The 23,919-nt window shown below is 41.8% G+C and overlaps 1 long non-coding RNA gene across 1 annotated transcript in view; it reads left to right on the top strand.

The window, feature by feature from the left end:
• The window catches only part of LOC136624565 (uncharacterized), a 100,322-nt gene extending 99,310 nt beyond the window's left edge, over positions 1–1,012 (top strand). Inside the window, exon 3 of the long non-coding RNA XR_010792349.1 lies at positions 658–1,012. This is a non-coding gene — a long non-coding RNA (uncharacterized lncRNA). The remainder of the gene's footprint in view (positions 1–657) is intronic.
• Positions 1,013–23,919: the final 22,907 nt, after the last annotated feature.

The following is a 23,919-nucleotide window of genomic DNA, read 5'->3' as shown; positions in this document are numbered from 1 at the left end:
GATACGAGAGAGAGAGAGTTATTGTTAATGTGGAGTGCAGAAAATACCAGCCTATTGCACCCCCTCCAAACACAACTGTTCTGAGTCAGCAGCATCCGGCGTTCCGTTTGCTTTTTTTTTTTTTTTCTATGTGCGTGTCTGCAAGTGTGTGTGTGTCTGTCTGTGTGTCTGCGCGTGCCTACGGAAGGTAAAAAAGCCCCAGTCAGTGACAAGCAAAAAAAGGTACGTCTGAGAGCGACTCAAATCTCACTGATTTCAATCTTCGGAGCATCAGATGTAGTCTCTGAGGAGGATGGGTCTAGGCGATGGGGGATGTAATTATGTTAATGCCGTATCTGCGGAGGGCACAGATTCCTCATTTTAATTGTTCATCTGTAGACTGTGTTCAAATATTGCATGTAAAATCATTTTAAGATAAGGGTCGGAATTGGCTTCCCGACTTGGATTTTACTACGGCTTTTTCTGTTTTGTTTTTTTTGCATTTTTTGCTTTTTGTATTAAAACGACAAAAACAGCTGATTTTTTTTTTTCCTACCGCCACCTTCTAAGCCGTTAGACACAGGTTGACTCTTTCACTGATTGATTATATGATTGGTTTATCATATACTAACTAACTCTTATTTGTTTGTTTTTTCTCTCATTCCCATGTTTAATCAGAAGCAGCTTCGGAACGTCGCAGAATCTCCCATTCGCCAGGTTCTACAGTGTTTTTGGTTTGTTACAGCCGACGAGACTCTCTGGGCCAGTGCAAAAAAAAATGTATTTTCGGGAGGAACCGACAAAAGGGAATAATGCACCTTAATTGGAACTAACATTGCTCCTGTGACACCAGGCTGTCTTATGAAATGAATATGCCGGGATTGTGGTATATACCCGTAGCCAGCTAAAGCCCCCTGGTGATAGGAAAATGTTCTCAGCTTCCTTATTTTCCTTGTTTCTTCTCTCTATCAGCTGCACGACTTAGACTTGTGCTCAGCTTCTCATCTTCTGCAGCCAGGGAGGATTTTTTTTCAGCTCATTACTTTACTTTAAAATAAGATTATTTTTTTTTAGTTCTGTTTTTTTTTTTTTTTTTTTTTTACGCTTTTTTTTTCTCATCATCGATTTTATAAAGCACGCCATATCTCAGGGCCCAGGTAGCAGCAAGAGATGGACTTAGGCTGCAGCATCTCTCACACTGACTCGTCTCATTGAACCCTTTCCCCCCCCCATCTAGACTGTGTATGTATTTTCATTGTAACGCTGAAATATCATTTGCAATCTTTCCAGTCGAAAAGCGAATAAAAGACGAGCAGACGAGCAATTTTGGACTTTTCCTAGTCCCTGAGACCCTAACTTGTGAGGATTTTTCAGCATTGATCACAAGTTTGGCTCTTGGGACCTAGGCGGAGGGGAATCAGCAGCTCTGGACTGGGATATTGATATTGTGTATCTCGGGAATAAATCGTGCCGTCGGATCTGCTCACGGATTTCGTATTCCTTTTTTGCGGGGCTCGTGTGTGTATTTATACGTGCTTATTAAGAGAATAAAATATTATTTATTATATGCCTTTAAATGTCTTTTTTCTCATTTGCTACTTTGTTGTATTTTCACGCTCTTTGTTTCATGACGTGTCATTAAAATCCCATTTTGACACAGTGTGGCGGTTTTATTTAAATACAACTGTATGTATATGTTGGGAAGATATATTAACTACATTGTAATGTAAAAGGTAAAGCTGTTTTATGGCCATGTTAAAATATATTATGCCCTAGGACTGCAATATGGACATTGTAACGGACGCATTTAACTACTGATTATCCCATAGACATCTTTAATGAAAATCTTGCCATTCAGATGCATAAAGCAGGTACATCTTAAACATGTATCTACTCCTTTAATGAACTACAGATCGAGATACGAGATACATAGATAGATATCTATATGTTAGAGAGACGTTAGATATAGAAGATACATAGATATGAGATGGATTGATAGATATCTATATGTTAGAGAGACATTAGATACAGAAGATACATAGATATGAGATGGCCAGATAAAGATTTTATTTTTTATTGAAGGTTATTTACCGTTTTCTCTTATTTGTAATTAAAAAAAATAATAATAAAAATCTTACATTCTTGGTAAAAACAAAAACAAACAAAAACTGTAAAAAATCAAAAATAAAAGAACACGATTGAATATAAAATAATGCAATCCATTGCGAATCCCTCTTTTCGTATCCCAGTTATTGGAGGCTTGCAGGGCACTAAGGGGTTACATGTAGAATTAGGCCTTCTTTTTTCGGATGTCTTTTTTTGCTTTTATTCCGGAAACGATCGTATTTTTATCTTTCCCCCTAAAAATATGTGATAGTAGGTAATAATATCATACTGTACTACCGCTACAGAAATCTTCAGCTGGAGAATGTCAGAACGGGAGGGGAAGAGGGAGGGAGGGAGAGAACCAGAGAATCATGTGCGGTGCATACAAAAAAGGAGGGTTGTTAACAATTCGATGAATTCCTGGCGGGTAGACCAGACTGAGCCAGACGCATATATTAACTGCTGTCTGCTGCTGATGTGAGCTTGGTCAATGTGCTGGAAATGAAGGATCACCTAGGTTTTGACACCGGCTTATTTGTACATTTTAATTTTTTTTTAAAAAGACGAAAATCAATGCAATCGCAGCGACGACCACTTAACCCTTTCCGTGCCGGTTGCCTTTATTCCAAAGCAGAACCTTATATGCGGCTGGGAAAGAAAATAATTAATTTTGACAGCTTTTGTCTATCGTTCCATGTACAATTTTTTTTTTTTTTCGTTTTCATATTTGTTTCCTTCATTGAGAAAACCTCCCCGGTTCCACTTTATCTCAGTAGTAACAAAAGCTTCAAGATGTTTAACCTTTTCCTGTTCAAACCATTCATGCAGTACGAAATGGTTAATACTACTAGGACGTGAATAATAAGGGAAAAAGTGGGAGGACAAAAGCAACGCAGAATTAACCATTTTTCATTTATTTACAAAAAAATGTAGAAATCTAGAGGGTTTTAGAATATTATACAATGCCGTAAGGATTTGGCTGACATGTTCTTCGAATGGAACTAGTAGTCCATAGTTACTATGTATCACACAAAGCACTTACAGTACATACAGTATATGCCAATCAATTTTAGCACAAAAATTATATAAAATATCCAAAAACATTTACAAAATTGGAAACTGCTGAACTCTTAAACCTTAAGGATTAAAAAAAAATTATATTTGGACCGAAATATTTTCCAGGTTGACCTCAACAACGTTATCCCTGGACAGACATCTGTCTGGGATGATTTAGTGCATTGAGCAAGGGGGGCTGGACCCGATGACCCTGGAGGTCCCTTCCAACTCTACCATTTAGCTTACACAGAAATGATTATATTTTTGTCGCTGTACAGTATGAATATAGATTTTTTTTTTTTTAATGGCTTTTTAAGTTTTCAAAAACTTTTTTTTTTAATTAGCATTTTTCAAAAATTTTCAGCCATTTTTCTGACGTCTCTATTGATCAGGTGATAGCAGAGCCAGAACTGTGATAAATCCTTCTCAACTGTATTAGAGAAGTGCAGCTGTCAGCGGTGGGTCATAATAATGACTATAAACTTTCAATCTTCTGGATTGCTGCATCATTTTATTTCCCTCCACCCTAGGCGGAAGGTGTGGCATGGCAAACGGGGCACTACTATCTAAGGTAGATTTACTACAGCAGAAGGACCACCTGAAAATGACGCAAAAAGTCTGAAAATTCAACAAACAGGAGACCTATTTTAAAAAATTAAAAAATTCCAAAAACTCTAATGTTATCTAATATTTTCCTTTGAACTGCATAACCCGAGTCCAAATGGATTACTCTTCGTAGAAAATATGTATATGTAATCCTAGGAGAAGGGGAAAATTGCATACTGTCATTGTAGATCAGGGCTATAAGGTTTTGTTCTCCCAATCCCCCCCCCCCCAGCTCTTTTTGTTATCAGCCAATAACACATGGTGGTGTGTCCTATGGGAGTTTTATATATCAGGATTGACACTTGAGGCAAGATGAGGACAGAGTGGATTATAATAGAACTCTATTACCCACAAATGATATGATATATGGATACATAGGCTACAGACATTGAGTCCTTTGAGGTTTGAATGTAGAATTTAACATTAGCGGTATATAAGGTGCGCTGCATTACTCTCTTCTATTGGCTGATAGCTGGATAGATAGAATATATATAGATTTCTATGTATTTATAATAAATATGGTAATTCGTGTGTTTTAGGATACCTATATGTGTATTTTAAAACAGATGTACTTGCGTTGACGGCTGCGAATATGTAGGATCCACGATTATTAGGTAGAAGACATGAGATGCACGATGGATGGAGGATGAGGGTTTGGGAAAGTGGGTCTGCCATTAGGTTTGATGCAAAAGCCCCTACATCCAGTCATGGAAAGCTCTGTGCCTGAGCATGCTCGATCTGGAGCTGCGCAGACTCTGTTTATTGTGGTTCCCATGGCTAGGTGGGTCCGCTGTATGCAGTAAGTTGTATTGGCACTGTGAGTACAAGTGACTGGGATGGGCTTCTGCACTGATTGGCTGACAGCAGGCATGCCTCTACGTTGATTGGCTGATATAGTGCAACTAACCAGGGAGTGGAGGTTGAGTGTGTAAGGAAGCTGATAAGGCTTTCAGGTACGCAGCATACCAGATGACTCATTATATGATGGACTTGAATAGAAGGATGTGCGTAGTAAAGCCCTAGAAACATCTTGATGACGTGGATCCGATGATTGGCAGCCCTCCTGCAAGATTACGTGATATGACTCTGCATTGGTGAATAGAAATGTCTGAAATGTGACACATGTCGATTTGGGTTTGGCTCTGCTGATTTTAATTAAGCATGATTACTTCATAGGTGATTGGTTCATAGGGAAAAATTAAGTATATATAATGGTGGAATGAAGCCATTTGTGTTTTTGAAAAAAACTGATTGGATCCGAAATGTTTCGGTTTTTATATTTTGTTTTGGGCAATAGAGAACACTTGGAGATGGTGACATCTGTCTTCGTTGGGATTATCATATGGAACCCTGTCTGGACATTGAATGGACTGGACATAGACTAGAGCCAGATATATCCAATGTTATATCCAATAGTGCTGAAGTCTATCTATCTATCTACCTATCTATCTCATATCTATCTATATCTATCTATCTATCTATCTCATATCTATCTATTTATCTATCTATCTCATATCTATCTATCTATCTATCGATCTATCTCATATCTATCTCATCTCTATCTCATATCTATCTATCTATCTATCTCATATCTATCTCATATCTATCTATCTCATATCTATCTATCTCATATCTATCTATCTCATATCTATCTATCTCATATCTATCTCATCTCTATCTCATATCTATCTATCTATCTATCTCATATCTATCTCATATCTATCTATCTCATATCTATCTATCTATCTCATATCTATCTCATATCTATCTATTTCATATCTATCTATCTATCTCATATCTATCTCATATCTATCTATCTCATATCTATCTATCTATCTATCTCATATCTATCTATCTCATATCTATCTATTTATCTATCTCATATCTATCTCATATCTATCTATCTATCTATCTCATATCTATCTATCTATCTATCTATCTCATATCTATCTATCTCATATCTATCTATCTATCTATCTCATATCTATCTATCTCATATCTATCTATCTATCTCATATCTATCTATCTATCTATCTCATATCTATCTATCTCATATCTATCTATTTATCTATCTCATATCTATCTATCTATCTATCTATCTATCTATCTATCTATCTATCTATCTATCTATCTCTCTATCTCATATCTATCTATCTTCTATCTATCTATCTCACATTTATTTATTTATCTATCTAATATCTATCTATCTCATATCTATCTATCTATCTTCTATCTATCTATCTCACATTTATTTATTTATCTATCTAATATCTATCTATCTCATATCTATCTATCTATCTTCTATCTATCTATCTCACATTTATTTATCTATCTAATATCTATCTATCTCATATTTATCTCACATTTATCTATCTTATTTATGTATAATAATTAGTTTTGTAACAAGAAGGAGGAGCTTCTGCATTTTGATCTTTACCTTTGAGAATATACCGTAGAGCGTACTGCTATGTGCTTTGCCATGAAGTAGTAATTGGTAAATATTCAATAAGTTCTAAGAGGCCATATAATTTGGAAACAATATATACAATTTTATAAAGTAACAAATATAATTATATAGATCATGGCTTTATGGCAAATCACATAGCAGTACGCTCTCCGATGTGTTCTTAAAGGTAAAGGTCAAAATACGGAAGCTCCTCCTCCTTTTTTCACCAAGACTTCCAGAAAAATAAACCCTATGCAGCCCTAAGCCATCCGAGATAATAATTTACATGTAAAATTATAATATGGTTCTAATATGGTTTATTCTAAGAATTGTGAAATAATAGTTGAAGTAACTACAAATTCAGGATGTTTGGAAGGTTTACACCAGAAGTATACATAAAAAAAAAATAAAGTTAATATTAAACATTGTTTTAGATATATAACAAAATCAAATTCTAATACAAGTAGACTTAAAAAGTGGGATGGATCTAGAGCTGCCCAAATGCATAATAAATATTTCAGATATTCAGTATATGTGGGGTGTTGGATTGTTAAAGTATACAATACTGTAGTATAGTGTACATGCAACTGGGGTCCAAGTAACCGTATTAACCATGTCAATCCTCAGAAGAGCCTAGAATAGTCTAAAACCTGGGAAATTGTCAAACTTTAATTTTCATCATAAAATTTTTTACGCTTACCATTTTTAAGTAATTTCATAAAATTAAGTAACTTTTGATAAATTACATAATACATTGTATTCCATTAATAATAATAATAATAATAATAATAAACTTTATTTGTATAGCGCCAACATATTCCGCAGCGCTTACATACACAGGGGGGATACAGAAAGACAAAATACAAACAATACAGAACCACGGTTACATAGTAATCAGTTGATGGAAACAATAGGGGTGAGAGTCCTGCTCCAACGAGCTTACATTCTATGAATGGTGGGGTAATACAGAAGGTAAAGGGGCTGGAGATGTGCACGGTATGGCGGAGTGGAACAGTGAGCGATGTTATACACATAGACAATGGTCAGACATTTAGCCGTGTGGGGGCGGTGCTCTGTGACATGTGCAGCGTCTCCGTATGATATAATCCCATATCCAAGGAAGCACCAATATGGGATTATACCATACGGAGACGCTGCACACGTCACAGAGCACCGCCCCCATACTGCATGACGCCTTTGACGTCATCAGTATACGCCCACCCTTCGAGACACCGGGAACACGGCACTGACGAGCATTTGAAGGGTATGTCTTCATTTTTTATTATGTATAAATCTATGCACTGTATACCTGTTTTATTTGTATGGCTTGAGAAAGGTGCTTTGCTTCGCACCGAAACGCGTTGCCTGATTAAAGTATCGCCTGATTAAAGTATCCTGTTCAGTACTATGTACCCTGGAACATAGTTCTATATCCTGTGGAAGACACTCTGAGGAGGGGGCATTTGTGCATCATACCCCCCTCCTTCCAAGTAAGTGTTATACCAAACCATTTCTTATATGTGAAGCTGTCCTCAGTTCACTCCAAATTGAGCGCGGATTTTTTTCTGACGTCCAACTTTCTGTTATATCCGGGGGAGTTCTGGTTTCCAGACCCCCCGGCTTGTACCTGCAGCTCTCCTTTGACTCAGAGGATTGGAGTACTGAGGAAAAGATTCATCGTGATTGCTTCCACACATCCCATCAACCGTGGATTTTACTTACCCGTGGCGCTCTCTACCATTTTCTTGACATTTAGCCGTGTGACGGCAGAAACGGTGTGACTGCAGGAGCGGTTTATGATGGCTAGCAGGGATTGCAGTCAGTAGGTCAGGGAGCATGTTATCACGCAGAGTACAGAGGGGTTTGTTTAGGGAATGTGGTATGCCTCCCGGAAGAGGTGCGTTTTTAGAGCACGCCTGAAGTTCTGCGAGTCCTGGATTGCCCGGGTAGCCTTTGCTGCTCTGGAGAAGTCTTGGAGGCGGGAATGAGAAGTTCGAATTAAAGGGGCACGCAGTCTGGTTTCGTTAGCAGAGCGGAGTGCCCGGGCTGGTTGGTGGATTGAGATTAGGGGGGCGATATAGGGGGGGCGCTGCTCTGTGGAGGGCTTTGTGGATGAAGGTAGCGAGTTTGAATTGAATTCTGTATTTTACGGGCAGCCAGTGCAGTGACTGGCACAGGGCAGAGGCGTCTGAGTAGCGGCTGGACAGGAAGATGAGCCTGGCTGCCGCATTCAGGATGGATTGGAGAGGGTAGAGTCTGGCGTGGGGGAGGCTGATCAGCATCGAGTTGCAATAATCGAGCCGGGAGTGGATGAGGGCGACAGTAAGCGTTTATAACGTGTCCACAGTGAGAAAAGAGCGGATTCTTGCGATGTTCTTGAGGTGCAGGTGACATGTTCGGGCCAGAGATTGGATGTAGGGGGTAAAGGGGAGATCAGAGTCAAATATGACCTCAAGGCAGCGGGCGTGTTGTCTGGGAGTTATGGTGGCGCCACACACTGAGATGGAGATGTCAGGATGAGGTCGGTTAGTGGAGGGTGGAAATACCAGTAAGTCAGTTTTAGAGAGGTTTAGTTTTAGGTAGAGAGAGGACATAGTGTTAGAGACAGCGGACAGACAGTCGGTGATGTTTTGGAGGAAGGGTGCAGAGATGTCACGGGCAGAGGTGTATAGCTGGGTGTCATCAGCATACAGGTGGTATTGGAGGCCAAAACTCCTGATGGTTTGTCCAATAGGGGCTGTGTAGATAGAGAAGAGAAGGGGGCCGAGGACCGAGCCCTGGGGGAGCCCAACAGAAGGGGAAGAGGAGGGGAGGTAGAGCCAGCAAAGGAGACACTGAAAGAGCGGTCAGATAGGTAGGAAGAGAACCAGGAGAGGGCAATGTCCTTTAGTCCGATTAAAACGAGACCCTTTCACATTTTTGTCCTCATGTAATAATTTATATAATTACAGAAACCTTGAAAAAGTCGTGAAGAATGCGTACATTGGAAATGAATCAAATATACAAATAAATGTTAAATTTTTGCAAATATTAAGTCTATTAGCTGAACAGTCACAGAGATGTTTTCATAAAACATAACCTTGTATTAACATAAAAATGTAATAAGCCCCATGTATAACCCAGTCACCCTTAGGCTGAAAATATGCCACCAATAGGCTCTGATACACAGAACAGATGAGATGGTAGAAAACAAAACAAAGCAGACTAGTCTTTTTTAGGTGTCATGCCCATGGCCGGGTCAAATTCCGACTGTGAAATCTCACAGCGGAATCGGACCCGGTGCCAGCCAAAGACCCTATACTCCCCCATCAGGATCTGTGGTGAGTGTCTCGGTCGGCACGCATGTGCAGTACAGGGCAAAATGCTGCCGTCATGCCGGCTATGATGCAGATCCGCAGCGACTTACCTCGGGATGGATGGTTTCCATTGACTGCAATGGAACATTAAATGATTGCAGTAAATCTGTTTACCACTAGATGGCAGATTACAATACTTTACTACATATGTTCCAAATGAAAGCTCTTTCAGACTCATGGTTCATAAAGATGTTTCCACATAACAGCACACCATGTGGTTAGTCATGGTATTGCAAGTAAACCATTTCAGTTATTGAACATTTTAAGTGTTTGGGTATCAGTGTTTTAAGTTTTGTTTAATATCTTATGTTACAGTTTATAAGAACAGTAGTCTTGTCTGACACCCAAAACTTGAGGATAGAAAATATCAAAAAGTTCAGAGATTAGAAACCAGTGACTCTTCAATATAACTGTTATGCTAGCAGCCAGGGACTTACAAGAGCTGGAGACTCACCTCTGCTCACTTTTACTAAATATACTTATTTAAAGGAGTTGTCCCACGAAAAGTATTTTAGTGAAATCCAGCCAAAATTGTAACGTTTTTCTATTTGCACTTATCAAAATAATTCGTATATGGCCAGATAGTCTACAACTAATGGTATAGTGACACCTGCTGTTTCTGTAAAGTAGCCTTCCTCTGTCAAATAAAAATAATTAAATCTTGTTATTTGCATAGCGCCAACTTATTCCGCAGCGCTTTCAGGTAATTTTTATTAAGTACCCTCCACCAAGCTGGGTACTCATTTTACCGACCTCGGAAGGATGGAAGGCTGAGTCAACCTTGAGGCAGCTACCTGAACCGTGTGGGGATTGAACTCTCAACCTTCAGGTTGTGAGAGTGTAGGACTGCATTTTTGCTGCCTTAACAATCTGTGCCACATGAAGCTCCAAGGTGGTCCTACCTGCTTGGTCTTGTATGTGGTCATACCTGCTCAGTCTTATGCACACACCTTCAGTCTTGTACATGGTCACACATGCTCGGTCTTGTACATGATCACACATGCTCAGTCTTGTACATGGTCACACATGCTCGGTCTTGTACATGATCACACATGCTCGGTCTTGTACATGGTCACACATGCTCAGTCTTTTACATGGTCACAGATGCTCGGTCTTGTACATGGTCACAGATGCTCGGTCTTGTACATGATCACACATGCTCGGTCTTGTACATGGTCCCACATGCTCGGTCTTGTACATGGTCCCACATGCTCGGTCTTGTACATGGTCCCACATGCTCGGTCTTGTACATGGTCACAGATGCTCGGTCTTGTACATGGTCACAGATGCTCGGTCTTGTACATGGTCACACATGCTCGGTCTTGTACATGGTCACATATGCTCGGTCTTGTACATGGTCACATATGCTCGGTCTTGTACATGGTCACACATGCTCAGTCTTTTACATGGTCACACATGCTCGGTCTTGTACATGGTCACACATGCTTGGTCTTGTACATGGTCACATGCTCGGTCTTGTACATGGTCACGTGCTCGGTCCTGTACATGGTCACACATGCTCGGTCTTGTACATGGTCACACATGCTTGGTCTTGTACATGGTCACATGCTGCTCGGTCTTGTACATGGTCACATGCTCAGTCTTGTACATGGTCTCACATGCTCAGTCTTGTACATGGACACGTGCTCGGTCCTGTACATGGTCACACATGCTCGGCCTTTACATGGTCGCACACGCTTGGTCTTGCTTGGCTCTATTCTCCACTGGTATTCAAAATGACCCATAGTGGGGTGAATTGCTGCTTCTGTAGCTCCAGTGTCTTCTCTAGTGGTCACAAGAGATGCTAAGCAAGTGACAAGAGTGAGACAACCTTACTGTGATTATACAGTATCTCTTTTGACAAGCAGAGAAGATGTTACAGATTCAGAAGCAGCCACTTCCACCACCAGGGGTACTTAAAACTGAGCATGTGAGACCTTGGAACATTTACTAAGATGGACCAGACACAAAAAGCTCTTCAATAGAAGCAGCAGGTGGCGCTATTCTACACTTGTACACTTTGACACTGTCACTGACAACAGGAATGGTGACACCCAGTTGTCAAGTTATGTATGATAAAATTGGAGAATTCAAGTCTGGAGAGCTGATGTCCTCTTTCACAATAATTAACTACAGATGTAGTTAATTGAAAGAAATCCTTGAAAGAAATCTGTTATGGCAAAATTGCCTTTGAACTATTCCATACTGTGCATTGTTGCTGTAGTATAAGTGGTTTTATACCTTTGTGTAGAAGTGCAGCCATCTGGGAGTTATAAGTGTTTGCATGTTCCTCACACTGTGTACAAATCAAACTAGTAATTATTAGTAAATTATAATACCAGTGTTTCTGGTAGCGCAATGCACCACACAGCTTCGCTACATGCATGTCACATAAACAGCTGTGGTACATGCCATATGCCTGACAGATACAGCTCTGCTACGTGACATGCCCAACACAGACTCAGCTTTGCTACATGCCATGCACCTGACAGACACAGCTGTGCCACATGGCATGTGCAGCACAGAAACAGCTCTGCTACATGACACAGCTTTGGTACATGAAGTGCGCCTGACAGACACAGCTCTGTTACTTGGCATGCGCGGCACAGAAACAGCTCCGCTATGTGACATGCACGCCACAGACACAGCTTTGGTACATGACAGGTTCCTGACAGAAATGACATGCGCATGGTACAAACACAGCTCTGCTACATTATATGCGCATGACAGACACAGTACATGCGCATGTTACAAACTCAGCTCTACTACATGACATGCGCATCACAGACACAGCTTTAGTACATGACATGTGCATCACAGACACAGCCTTGGTACATGACATGCACCCGACAGACATGACATACGCATGGTACAAACACAGCTCTGCTACATGACATGCGCGTGACAGGCATGATGTGCACATGATACAAACACAACTCTACTACATGACATGCACGTGACAGACACAGCTGTGCCATAGTACATGCGCATGTTGCAGACTCGGCTCTGCTACGTAACATGTGCGTCACAAACTCAGCTGTGCTACATGACATACATCTATGCTGATCATACACATTACACACACACAGCACATTAGACAAACAGCCGCTCGCAGCTCTACTACATTTATGCTGACTGCAGACATGACACATGCAGCTCCCGGATAATGTGAAGAGCCCCTGGTCATGTGATCCCCGACTCCACCCACCCAGGTGATCACATGATGGTGATGTCATTACAGCTCCTGGTAGTTTCTGTTGGCTTATCCAGTATACAGTACTACCAAACTCCAGAATGGCTCCTGCCACAGCAGTGACATCACCACAGGTCCTTCAGTCCGCCAGGTCTCTGTGGTGGCAGTAGGTTGGTGTCTCCTGTCAGGAGACATAACAGCTTCGTTGTATTCTCAGGGTGTTAGAACCTGCTATAACGTTGAAATGGGGCGGAGCTATAATGTTGACAGGGGGCAGGGCCACGATTTGACCAGAAGTGGCGCTATGACATCACAAGGGTGTGGTTATGACATCACCAGGGTGTGGAGTTATGACGTTGCCAGGGAGCCAAGCTATGAGACTCACTCACTCACATACATACATACATACATACTAACGGACAAGTGGCCGTTAGTAGTTTGATACAGTCTGTCCGATGGGTGGACTTCCAGATCATTGTGTCCCAGGTTATCTGTTGCTGGCTCCTCCATCCCTCCCTTTTGTTTATAGATTAGAGCTGTAAAGGACTTCAGTCATTAGACAAGGAGAGAGGCTGAGGAGGACCCAATGGCAGACAGCATCGACCTGAGTGAAGCTGATCCAAGTATAATGCTGGTAACCTGTAAATGCTCAAAACTCCTAAAGGGCTGCAATAAGAGAAGGTACAATACCGCTTATGACCAGAGAGCGAATGCACAGCTGGTAGTAGTTCAGCAGTGATTTTATGTTGACAGACTTCCTTTAACATGACTGGCGCATCATGATAACGCGATGTACAACACTAGTCAAGTTATCATGATGCATTAAATGTCAAGTTGATGTTTGCTAGATCTGAGGCAGCATGGTGGCTCAGTGGTTAGCACTTGCAGCGCTGTGGTCCTGGGTTCATATCCCATCAAGGGCAATATCTGCATGGGGCTTGTATGTTCTCCCCATGTTTGCATGGGTTTCCTCCAGGTACTCCGCTTTCCCCCACACTTCAAACACATACAGATAAGGCCCAGTGTCCATGGGCGGATTTCTGATTTGCGAGATCCGCAAATCAAGCCGCCCATAGGGACACATGGATGACCGCAAATTAAATAAAGCATGCATGCAGATTTGATTTGTGGACCTCTTGGTCCAGAAAACAAATCGCAGCATACTCCATTTCAGTATAGATCCCGAAAGGACAGCTTCCATTGAAGTCAATGGAAGCTGTCTGATCCGCGGCCTGTCCGCAATTGCCATTGCAGACGGGCCGTGGGAAAAGCAGGCTTTTTATAAAAAATCTCCACTGGCGTGTTGGCCGGTGCTTCTGCACACATACACTGTGAAGAAAAAGAAAAAGAAGACCCGGACAGGACCCCGCCATGTAACGCAGGGTCCTGGGCCACGGGCAGAGTCGGATTCTGCTGTGGGCTCCCGCATGCGGAATCAGATCAGCCTGTGGACATAAGGCCTAAGTGAAATTGGAATGTGAGCCCCAATGGTGACATCAAGTGATGTACGGCGCTGCAGGATACGTATGCGCTATATAAACGAGTAACATAAATAAAATCTGGACAGGTTATATTAAATAGCATTACTATATATAAGAACTGTATACTTGTCATGTAAACATTTCTCTAAATGTTCACACTGTTTGCTACTTGACACCATTAATGCTATTAGTCATGTTACTGTTGATCAGTTTAGTCATCAGTCTAACAGATGTGAGTGAGATGCAAGAGATGTAACCGTCACCACAAGTCATCAGTTCCGTACATTTCCAGAATTTACATCTTAATTTTTAATAGTAACGCAGCTTTAGAAACATCTGAAATGCGTCTGCAAATTAATTAAAGTCAATTTTTCACAATTTTAGAGTTCTTGTTTCTTTTTGCAAAAAATTATGTATGCTGCTAATTTGCCTAACTATTCAAGAAATAAACTATGCCCTCACCACTAGACATAGGGGGAATCTTTGTGCTTTGGAATGGCACATTAAAAAGCTCTACAGTAATGTAGAAGTACTGCTTCCCTCAGTGATGATCTGTAGGCTTTAGAATGAAGGTGACACAAGAGAATTCTTCATTTAGGTGAGATACATTTCTAGTCCTTTCTTAAAGGGGTTTTCTGGGCATTTACATAGTAACATAGCATGTAAGACAGAAAAATGACATGTCCATCCAGTTCAGCCTATTACCTCCACCCCCCATATCCAATGTTGATCCAGAGGAATTTACCATTGATGATCTATCCTCAGGATGGTGGGTCCACCTTTCAGGATACCCACTGATCATTTGATCCTCTGACCTTCTGTCTGTGCAACCAAGCCACATGTCCAGGTTGGAGTCAGAGCCAGAATTGTAATAGAAGGCTTCACTCCTACTGAAATCAATGGGAACAATGCCTTCCATTACACGTCTGGCTCCTCATTGCCGTTGGAGCCGGAAGTGTAATGGAAGGCATTGTTCCCATTGAAATCAATGGGAGTAAAGTAGAGATGAGCGAGTATACTCGCTAAGGCACTACTCGCTCGAGCAATGTGCCTTAGCCGAGTATCTCCCTGCTCGTCCCTAAAGATTCGGGGGCCGGCAGGGAGCGGCGGGGAGAGCGGGGAGGAACGGAGGGGAGATCTCTCTCTCCCCCCGCTCCCCTCTGCTCCCCGCCACAACTCACCTGTCAGCCGCGGCGGCCCCCGAATCTTTAGGGACGAGCAGGGAGATACTCGGCTAAGGCACATTACTCGAGCGAGTAGTGCCTTAGCGAGTATACTCGCTCATCTCTAGAGTAAAGTCTTCTACTACACTTTCACCTTTAACTCCATTGTGGATGTCTGGCTCTGCTGCACAGACATCACACTGGAGGATCAGATGATCGGCAAGGATCCCAAACAGTAGACCATTGCCAGTCAACTATTGATGACCTATCCTGAACATAAATCATCAATAGTAATTGCCCAGAAAACCCGTTTAAATGCTTACTATCTCTTATGGTATAGTAGGTCAAAGTTTCATAGCTGGCCATGCACATTACACAGAAGGGGGTTGCTAAATGAACAAATGCTCGTCTAGTGAACATTCATTTCGCAGATTAAGCCATACATATTTTAGTCCATATTGGCCATCACAGTTGTCCAAACTGGCCATACATGTTCGGTGACACCAAACAACAGAGGAAAGATCTTTCTGGGAATGTTCCTTCAACAAATGATCCTTCTTCAGGTTTCAGACCAAAATAGCAACGTAGCCAATTTCTTTCCAGATAAGGATAGCCTTTCTTTCATTTTGAGTGAAGTGGTCCATTATCATCAGCTTTAGTCAAATGTGTGTGAGCAGATTTATTGTGAAGAACCTTTCTTGTATTGACATTTGAATTCGTTCAAGTGTTGACTCATTGCATTGACCCAGTCCTCTGATAGGACTTAAACGATGCTGTTTGTACATGGGTAAATAAAACACTTTTGATTGAACTTTAGTGAAGTACTGCACTTTTTGTGTCTTTTTGTATTTACCCTGGTTTATGGTTCTGGTGGCTGGCATCCTGCCTACCCTGCTCTGGTTAAGCTTTACTTTTCTTCATCAGAGATATATAACTAAACTGACCCTCTGCTGTCGGGACAAACTTTTGTCTTGGCACTGGAGGGAGCAGTAATATTACCCGCTGTTGGTCTTCTGTGCTGATGCCCCTCTGATTTGCCAGTTCTGTGTTCTGTTTTCCGCTGTGCAAGATGGCGGGTGTAATCTTCAGACTGCCTAGTTTTAGACTACCAATGCATTTTACCTGCTTTCTGATTGGTCAGCAATACGTTTGCGGTTTGTGCTGGCCAATCAGAGAGCAGTATTTAAAAAATGATAGTGGATAATGTTTTTCTTTTTTCTCCTTTCGTTTATCTTTTTCTCATTTACTTAAAAAATGCTCAAAAGTGACCTAAGAGTGTTATGCAAGGGTTACATGGTTCTTAGACAGCGTTATACCCCAGTTTTGGGGGTATTGGTGAAGGTTTGGTTTTAACTAATTTAGACTGAACCAAGCTTTTTGCCAAAAATTTGGTGTATTGGCCGGACTGTACTTTTCAAACGTTCACGCATAACTAAAAACTACATGACAGAAATAAAATGGTCTTGTTGCCCCTGTCAACCAATCATAGCTCAGCTTTCATTCCCCAAAGGGATTTTCATCATTTGGGAAAATAGCATCAAAAAGTTTAATTTAAAGAAAAACAATCCAGTTAAAATAAAACACATTTTTCAATACAAGAACCCATTTTAAATGAATAAAATACAAAAAGATTGACCAAATTTAATCAAAAAATGTATAAAAACAAATGGCGGAATATCTAGGGGTTTTCATCTCCCCCTCCAAAAAAAGTAGTAAACGTTATACAACATATTATACATTGGGTCCGAAAGTCTTCAGCCCCTTACGATATTTTTACATTTTGTTATGTTGCGGCCTTGTGCAAATTTAAAAAAAATATATTTTTACGTTTTTCCCATCATTCTGCACTCAGTACCCCATAATGACAAAGTGAAAACAGAATGTTGGAAGTCTTTGTACATTTTTTAAAAATTAATAAACTAACATTTTGCATTGACATAAGTGTTCACACCCTCTACGCATTACTTAGTTCAAGCACCTTTGGCAGTGATTACAGCCTCCAGTTGTCTTGGGTAGGATGCCAAAAGGTCTGTACAACTGGCTTTGAGGATTTTCTGCCATTCTTCTCTGCAGATCCTCACAAGCTCTGTCAGGTTGGATGGGGGCCGTCTGTGGACAGCTATTTCCAGATCTCTCCAGAGATGTGTATTTTGGTTCAAGTCGGGGCTCTGGCTGGGCCATTCAAGGACATTTACGGAGTTGTCCCTAAGCACCTCCTGTGTTGTCTTGGCTGTGTGCTTTGGGCCACTACAGGCCTGTGAGCCTGACTTCTATACTGGGAAAGATCTTCGAACAAATTATTAAACAGCATGTATGCAAGTACTTGGATGAGAATGGAGTAATTAGCAGCCAGCATGGGTTTGTAACAAGTCATGCCAGACAAATCTAATTTCCTTCTATGACAGAATAACGGACTGGGTTGATCAGGGGAATGTGGTGGATATAGTATATCTTGACTATAGTAAAGCATTTGTCAAATTATCTCTCACCATACTTATTGAAAAAAATGACCAAATATGGAATTGTCAAGGTAACTGTTAGGTGAATTCACAACTTGCTGAGTGATTGTACTCTAAAAATGGTCATAAATGGCTGCACATCCAGTTTGGAAGAATGTATCAAGTGAGGAACCACAAGGCTCTGTCCTAGGCCCAGTGTTGGTCAACATTTTTATAAGCAATCTGGAAGAAGGAATTGATGTGAAACTGATCAAATTTGCCGACGACACAAAGTGAGGACGGATAGCTAACACTAAAGAAAGAAATGATTCAAAAAGATCTAGAAAAACCTAAACAGTGGGCGGCGACTAACAGAATGGTATTTATTCTGAAATGAAAAAAGCACATACAGAATGGGAGGAATTGGGCTAAGCAGCAGCACATGTGAAAGAGACTTGGATATACTAATAGATCATAGACTGAACATTAGTCAACAATGTGATGCAGCAGCCAAAAAGGCAAACACAATTCTGGGATGTATTAAGAGAAGCATAGAGTCTAGATCATGTGAGGTCATTATCCCGCTCTACTCTTCCTTAGTCAGACCTCATCTGGAATACTGGGTCCAGTTCTGGGCACCTCACTTTAAAAAAAACATAGACAAACTGGAACAAGTTCAGAGAAGAGTTACCAAGATGGTGAGCGGTCTGCAAATCATGTCCTATGAGGAACGGTTAAAGGATTTGGGAATGTTTAGCTTGCAAAAAAGAAGACTCAGAGGATACTTAATAGCTGTCTACAAGTATCTGAAGGGCTGTCACAGTGTAGAGGGATCAGCCCTATTCTCATCTGCACAAGGAATACTAGAAGCAATGGGATGAAACTGAAAGGAAGGAGACACAAATTGGATATTTGACAGTGAGGAGGATCAATGAGTGGAACAGGTTACCACGGGAGGTGGTGAGTTCTCCTTCAATGGAAGTGTTCAAACAAAGGCTGGACAAATATCTATCTGGGATGATTTAGTGAATCCTGCACTGAGCAGGGGGTTGGACCATAAGACCCTGGAGGTCCCTTCCAACTCTACCATTCTATGATAATTCTTAAATGGGATATATTTAGAAGAGCCAGGATGCTTCCTAGAGCGGTCTGACCCACCAAACTAAATAACTGCAGCAGTTCACCAATCTGGGCTCTATGGTAGAGTGGCCAGTGAGGTCTGACTAAGGAAGAGTAGAGGGGGATAATGACCTCACGTGATCTAGACTCTATGCTTCTCTTAAACATCCAAGAATTGTGTTTGCCTTTTTGGCTGCTGCATCACACTGTTGACTCATGTTCAGTCTATGAACTATTATGTCACTGGAGGTCACTGTGTTCTTGGGAAAGCAGAAAGCTTTTTTATAGCCTTCTCCAGATCTGTGCCTCCACACAATCCTGTTTCTGAGCTCTACAGGCAGTTCTTTCCTCTTCATGGCTTGGTTTTGGCTCTGGTATGCATTGTGAGCTGTGAGACTTTATATAAACAAGGGGAGGAGTGTATTTTTAAATTATGTCTAAATAACTGAATTTACTGCAGGTGACTCCAATCAAGTTGCAGAAACATTTCATAGATGATCAAGAGAAGTAGGAGGCCCCCAGAACTAAATTTCAAGTGCCATACCAAAGGATGTAAATACTTATGTTAGTGCAAAATGTTTCTCATATTTAAAAAATTTGCAAAGATTTATAACATTCTGTTATCACTTTGTCATTATAAGGTATCCTGGTGTCTCTCCGTACAGCACTCCAGAAGAAACGTCATGTGCCGTTCATTGTGCATGTAACCGCACCGCCACTCACAGGCTTCGGCTGTGACTCTACTATGGCCAATGAAGCTTGTGATCGGCAGGTATTCGCCACTCGGGATCCCTGCTGATCAGCTGATCATCCTGCCTGCTGTCAGTGCAGCAGTGTCAGATGATGAGCAGGAAGTCTCTGAGGTGGCTTCACTCCCATTGAAATCAATGCAAGCGAAGGCACCAATTACACTTCTGGCTCTAAAATGGGGTTGGAGCAGGAAGTCTCAGAGGCGGCTAAACTCCCATTGATTTCAATTGGACTGGATCTGCTTCTGAGACATCCTACTCTAACCCTAATAACCACATCCGACCCGCTGCATTGACAGCAAGCCGGATGATCAGATGCTTGCCGGCGATCCTGATCGGCAGATCTCTGATGATCAACTCTTGATGACCAATCCTGAGGATAGATCATAAACAGTATTTGACTGGAACCTCCCTTTAAAACATCCTGCAAATGGGGATATCCAAGTTGGGAGATATGCTTCTAGTGATGTAGAATTGGGATTTTTGATACCTAGTAAACCATTTTCCTTACTCTCCTGTTGTCCCCCCTGTACTTACATCACTCCGCTTTCATTGCCATCATATAAAAAAGTAATGCAAGAGCGAGATGGTCCATGTCACTGTGACTTTACAGAGATACATAAAAGCAGAATTATAAAATGTGATTATATTTTCCATTAGCTATAGATGAAGCATCTCAGTCTTTATTAGTGTATTATTTCAGCGCTATGCAAGCACCGCCGAATAAATAATAAGGTTGCTTGTAGATTGACCTCGATGCTACCACTGAAAACCATGTATTTTCTTGCTTTCTATTTTCCAGGCTGGGAGGACAATCATTCCGGTGCTTACATAATAATATGTATGATCGGGCATAATTGAAATAATAGTACAAGCTCCATTCAATAAATAGCGATCTAATTGCGGGGTCTTTATTCTATCCATGCGGTGTTTCAGCTTACGCAGTATAAACAAAATTAAAGCACAGTGCTTGAAATTCTGCAAATTAGGAAAGAAACAAAGGAAAGGGCAAAGGGCACCTCAAGTAGCGACCATCAGCTGGCGACTGAAAGGACTTTAGGAGAATAGCATGGGATCAGTAACCAGACCTGTTTAGTTATCTGGATAAAACACAGCTTTAAAATGGGATATACAAATAGGAGGAGCAGAGATAGCAGTCACACCTGAGCCCAGGGGCCTGAGATGGACGAAAGACCCCTCAACCATATATTGGACAACAGTATTAGGAATGGTAATAGGGGCCCTTTCTCCGTTTTTACATTGGGTCCTGGAGCTTCAAGTTACACTTCAGCTTGAATGTCCATTTCTTGTAGATAGAACACAGCATAAAGGGTGCGTTCACACATAGTGGATTTTGGGGCGGATCCGCAGCACCACCGGAAGATGATATATTGTCAATGTACAACTATGGGGCTTATTTACTATTGAAAATTCGACAGTTTTCTTGCTACAACTTGCACCAGAAAACTATCCAGGTACTTTGCACCACATTTACTATATGTTCTGGGAACTTTCCGACACATTTCTTGATGTGTCTTACAAAGGGATGTTCCTTTGTTTAAAAAAAAAAAAGGGGGGGGGGGGGGGTGAGCATGACCTAAATTGCCCCCAAAATTGCAGCACATTGCACCAAAGTTTTGATGCGATTTTCTGGCCTAGACTAAGCCAACAAAATTGGGTGATAATCGTTACTTCTAAATGCAAAACATTGTTTATTCTTCATTTGTTGCTCACTTTTAACCAGCATCGCTGGCTCGCTGACTTCTCGCTGCATGTAAAGGCCCCCCCCCCCCCCCCCCCGTATAATGTGAAGCGCTGAACTAGAAGCCAGCGATAGACAGCCCAGCACGAGCGCTAACAACTGGCGGTGATGTCACCCGCTCATGCAGTCGTTTAGCTGACAGCTGTCCCCTGTAAATGAAGCATTAGATTAGACCATTTATTTGCCATTCAGAGCTACTGTGATAAAATTTCTGCATTTTAAGACCGTCTAGTCTAAGTTTGCACTGCCTGACTTTTAGACAGTATTAGTAAATAGGCTCCAATGTTTTCTATTTCCAAAACTGCTAATTATAAATGTGACATGTACCAAACAAATTGTCGAGTGCATGGGAGCTGTGTGTGCAATACCGTGCCGGGCCACTGCACAGTGTATGGGCTGTGCATGCAGTACCGTGTCAGGCCACTGAAAAGTGTATGGGCTGTGCATGCATTACCGTGCCAGGCCACTACAAAGTGTATGGGCTGTGCGTGTCAGGCCACTGTAAAGTGTATGGGCTGTGCATGCATTACCGTGCCGGGCCACTGCAAAGTGTATGTGCTGTGCATGCATTACCGTGCCGGGCCACTGCAAATTGTATGGGCTGTGCATGCATTATCGTGCCGAGCCACTGCAAAGTGTATGGGCTGTGCGTGTCGGGCCACTGCAAAGTGTATGGGCTGTGCATGCATTACCGTGCCGGGCCACTGCAAAGTGTATGGGATGTGCGTGCCGGGCCACTGCAAAGTGTATGGGCCGTGCGTGCCAGGCCAATGCAAAGTGTATGGGCTGTGCGTGCCAGGCCACTGCAAAGTGTATGGGCTGTGCGTGCCGGGCCACTACAAAGTGTATGGGCTGTGCATGCATTACCTTGCCGGGCCACTGCAAAGTGTATGGGCTGTGCGTGCCGGGCCACTGCAAAGTGTATGGGCTGTGCATGCATTACCGTGCCGTGCCACTGCAAAGTGTATGGGCTGTGCGTGCCGGGCCACTGCAAAGTGGGCTGTGCATGCATTACTGTGCTGGGCCACTGCAAAGTGTAGGGGCTGTGCATGATGGGCCACTGCAAAGTGTATGGGCTGTGCGTGCGGGCCACTGCAAAGTGTATGGGCTGTGCGTGCCGGGCCACTGCAAAGTGTATGGGCTGTGCGTGCCGGGCCACTACAAAGTGTATGGGCCGTGCGTGCCGGGCCACTGCAAAGTGGGCTGTGCATGCATTACCGTGCCGGGCCACTGCAAAGTGTAGGGGCTGTGCATGATGGGCCACTGCAAAGTGTATGGGCTGTGCGTGCGGGCCACTGCAAAGTGTATGGGCTGTGCGTGCTGGGCCACTACAAAGTGTATAATCCAATTCCTACCCTTACACCAAAACAGTGGCCTGTTTTACAGATGGTATGAGGTTTTTATGTTGTAATGGGGTGTTTTTCTTTATCCAAGGATTCTCATTTAAGCCCAAAAGCTCTATTTTGGTCCCATCTGTCCGCAAAACATTGTTCCAATAGCCTCCTGGCTTGTCCAGGTCATCTGTAGCAAACTTCAGATGGGCAGCAAAGTTGATTTTTTTTCTTTGCAATTCTGCCCTGCACACCATTGTTGTTAAGTGTCCTCCTGATGGTCAACATTAATATTAGCTAATGCGAGAAAGGCCTTTAGTTGCTTAGTGGTTACCTTGAGTTCCTTTGTGACCTCGCAGACTATTATACGCCTTGCTCTTGGCGTGATCTTTGTCAGTCGACCACTTCTGGGGAGGGTAATAATGGTCTTGAATTTGCTCCATTTGTACACAGTCTGTTTGACTATGGATTAGTAGAGTTCAAACGCTTTAGAGATGGTTTTGTAACCTTTTCCAGTTTGATGAGCATCGACAACTCTTCCGAAGTCCTTGGCAATCTCCTTTGTGTCAGGCTAGACTTACACAAAGGTGTTGTGGGGATCAGACTTTGATAGATCCCTGTTTTTTTTTAATAAAACAGGTTTCCCCCTCATACTTGATTGTCCCATTGATTAAAAAAACCTGATTCTAATTTCATCCTCAAACTATCTGCTAATCCTAAAGGTTCACATACTTTAGCCATTTGTAGATGTGATATTTGATCATTTTACCCAATAAATAAATGAGCGTGTCTAATATTTTTGACTCATTTGTGTGACTTTGTTCTCTTTTTAGGACTTGTGTGAAAATCTGATGTCATTTTAGGTTAAATATAAGCAGAAATATGAAAAATTCTTAAGGGTTTAGAATCTTTCAAGCACCATTGCATGTGACATAAAACTCTGTTTTCCTGGTGCCACATATAACCTCTTGCTATATGTTTGTACAATGTATTTTCATGTTCACTCAACAGAAGAAAATCTGAGCCCTCCATAACAGATCACATTTTGAGTTTGATTTATTATATGTATTATTATACTATACACACACTATCAGATTTTAGTTCCGTATAACCTTCAAGTTAGTAATCACAGGT

Source organism: Eleutherodactylus coqui, chromosome 4, assembly GCF_035609145.1.
Source record: "Eleutherodactylus coqui strain aEleCoq1 chromosome 4, aEleCoq1.hap1, whole genome shotgun sequence".
Taxonomy (NCBI): Eukaryota; Metazoa; Chordata; class Amphibia; order Anura; family Eleutherodactylidae; genus Eleutherodactylus; species Eleutherodactylus coqui.
The sequence above is the reverse complement of the archived record's forward strand: the minus strand, read 5'-3'. Positions and strand labels throughout refer to the sequence as shown.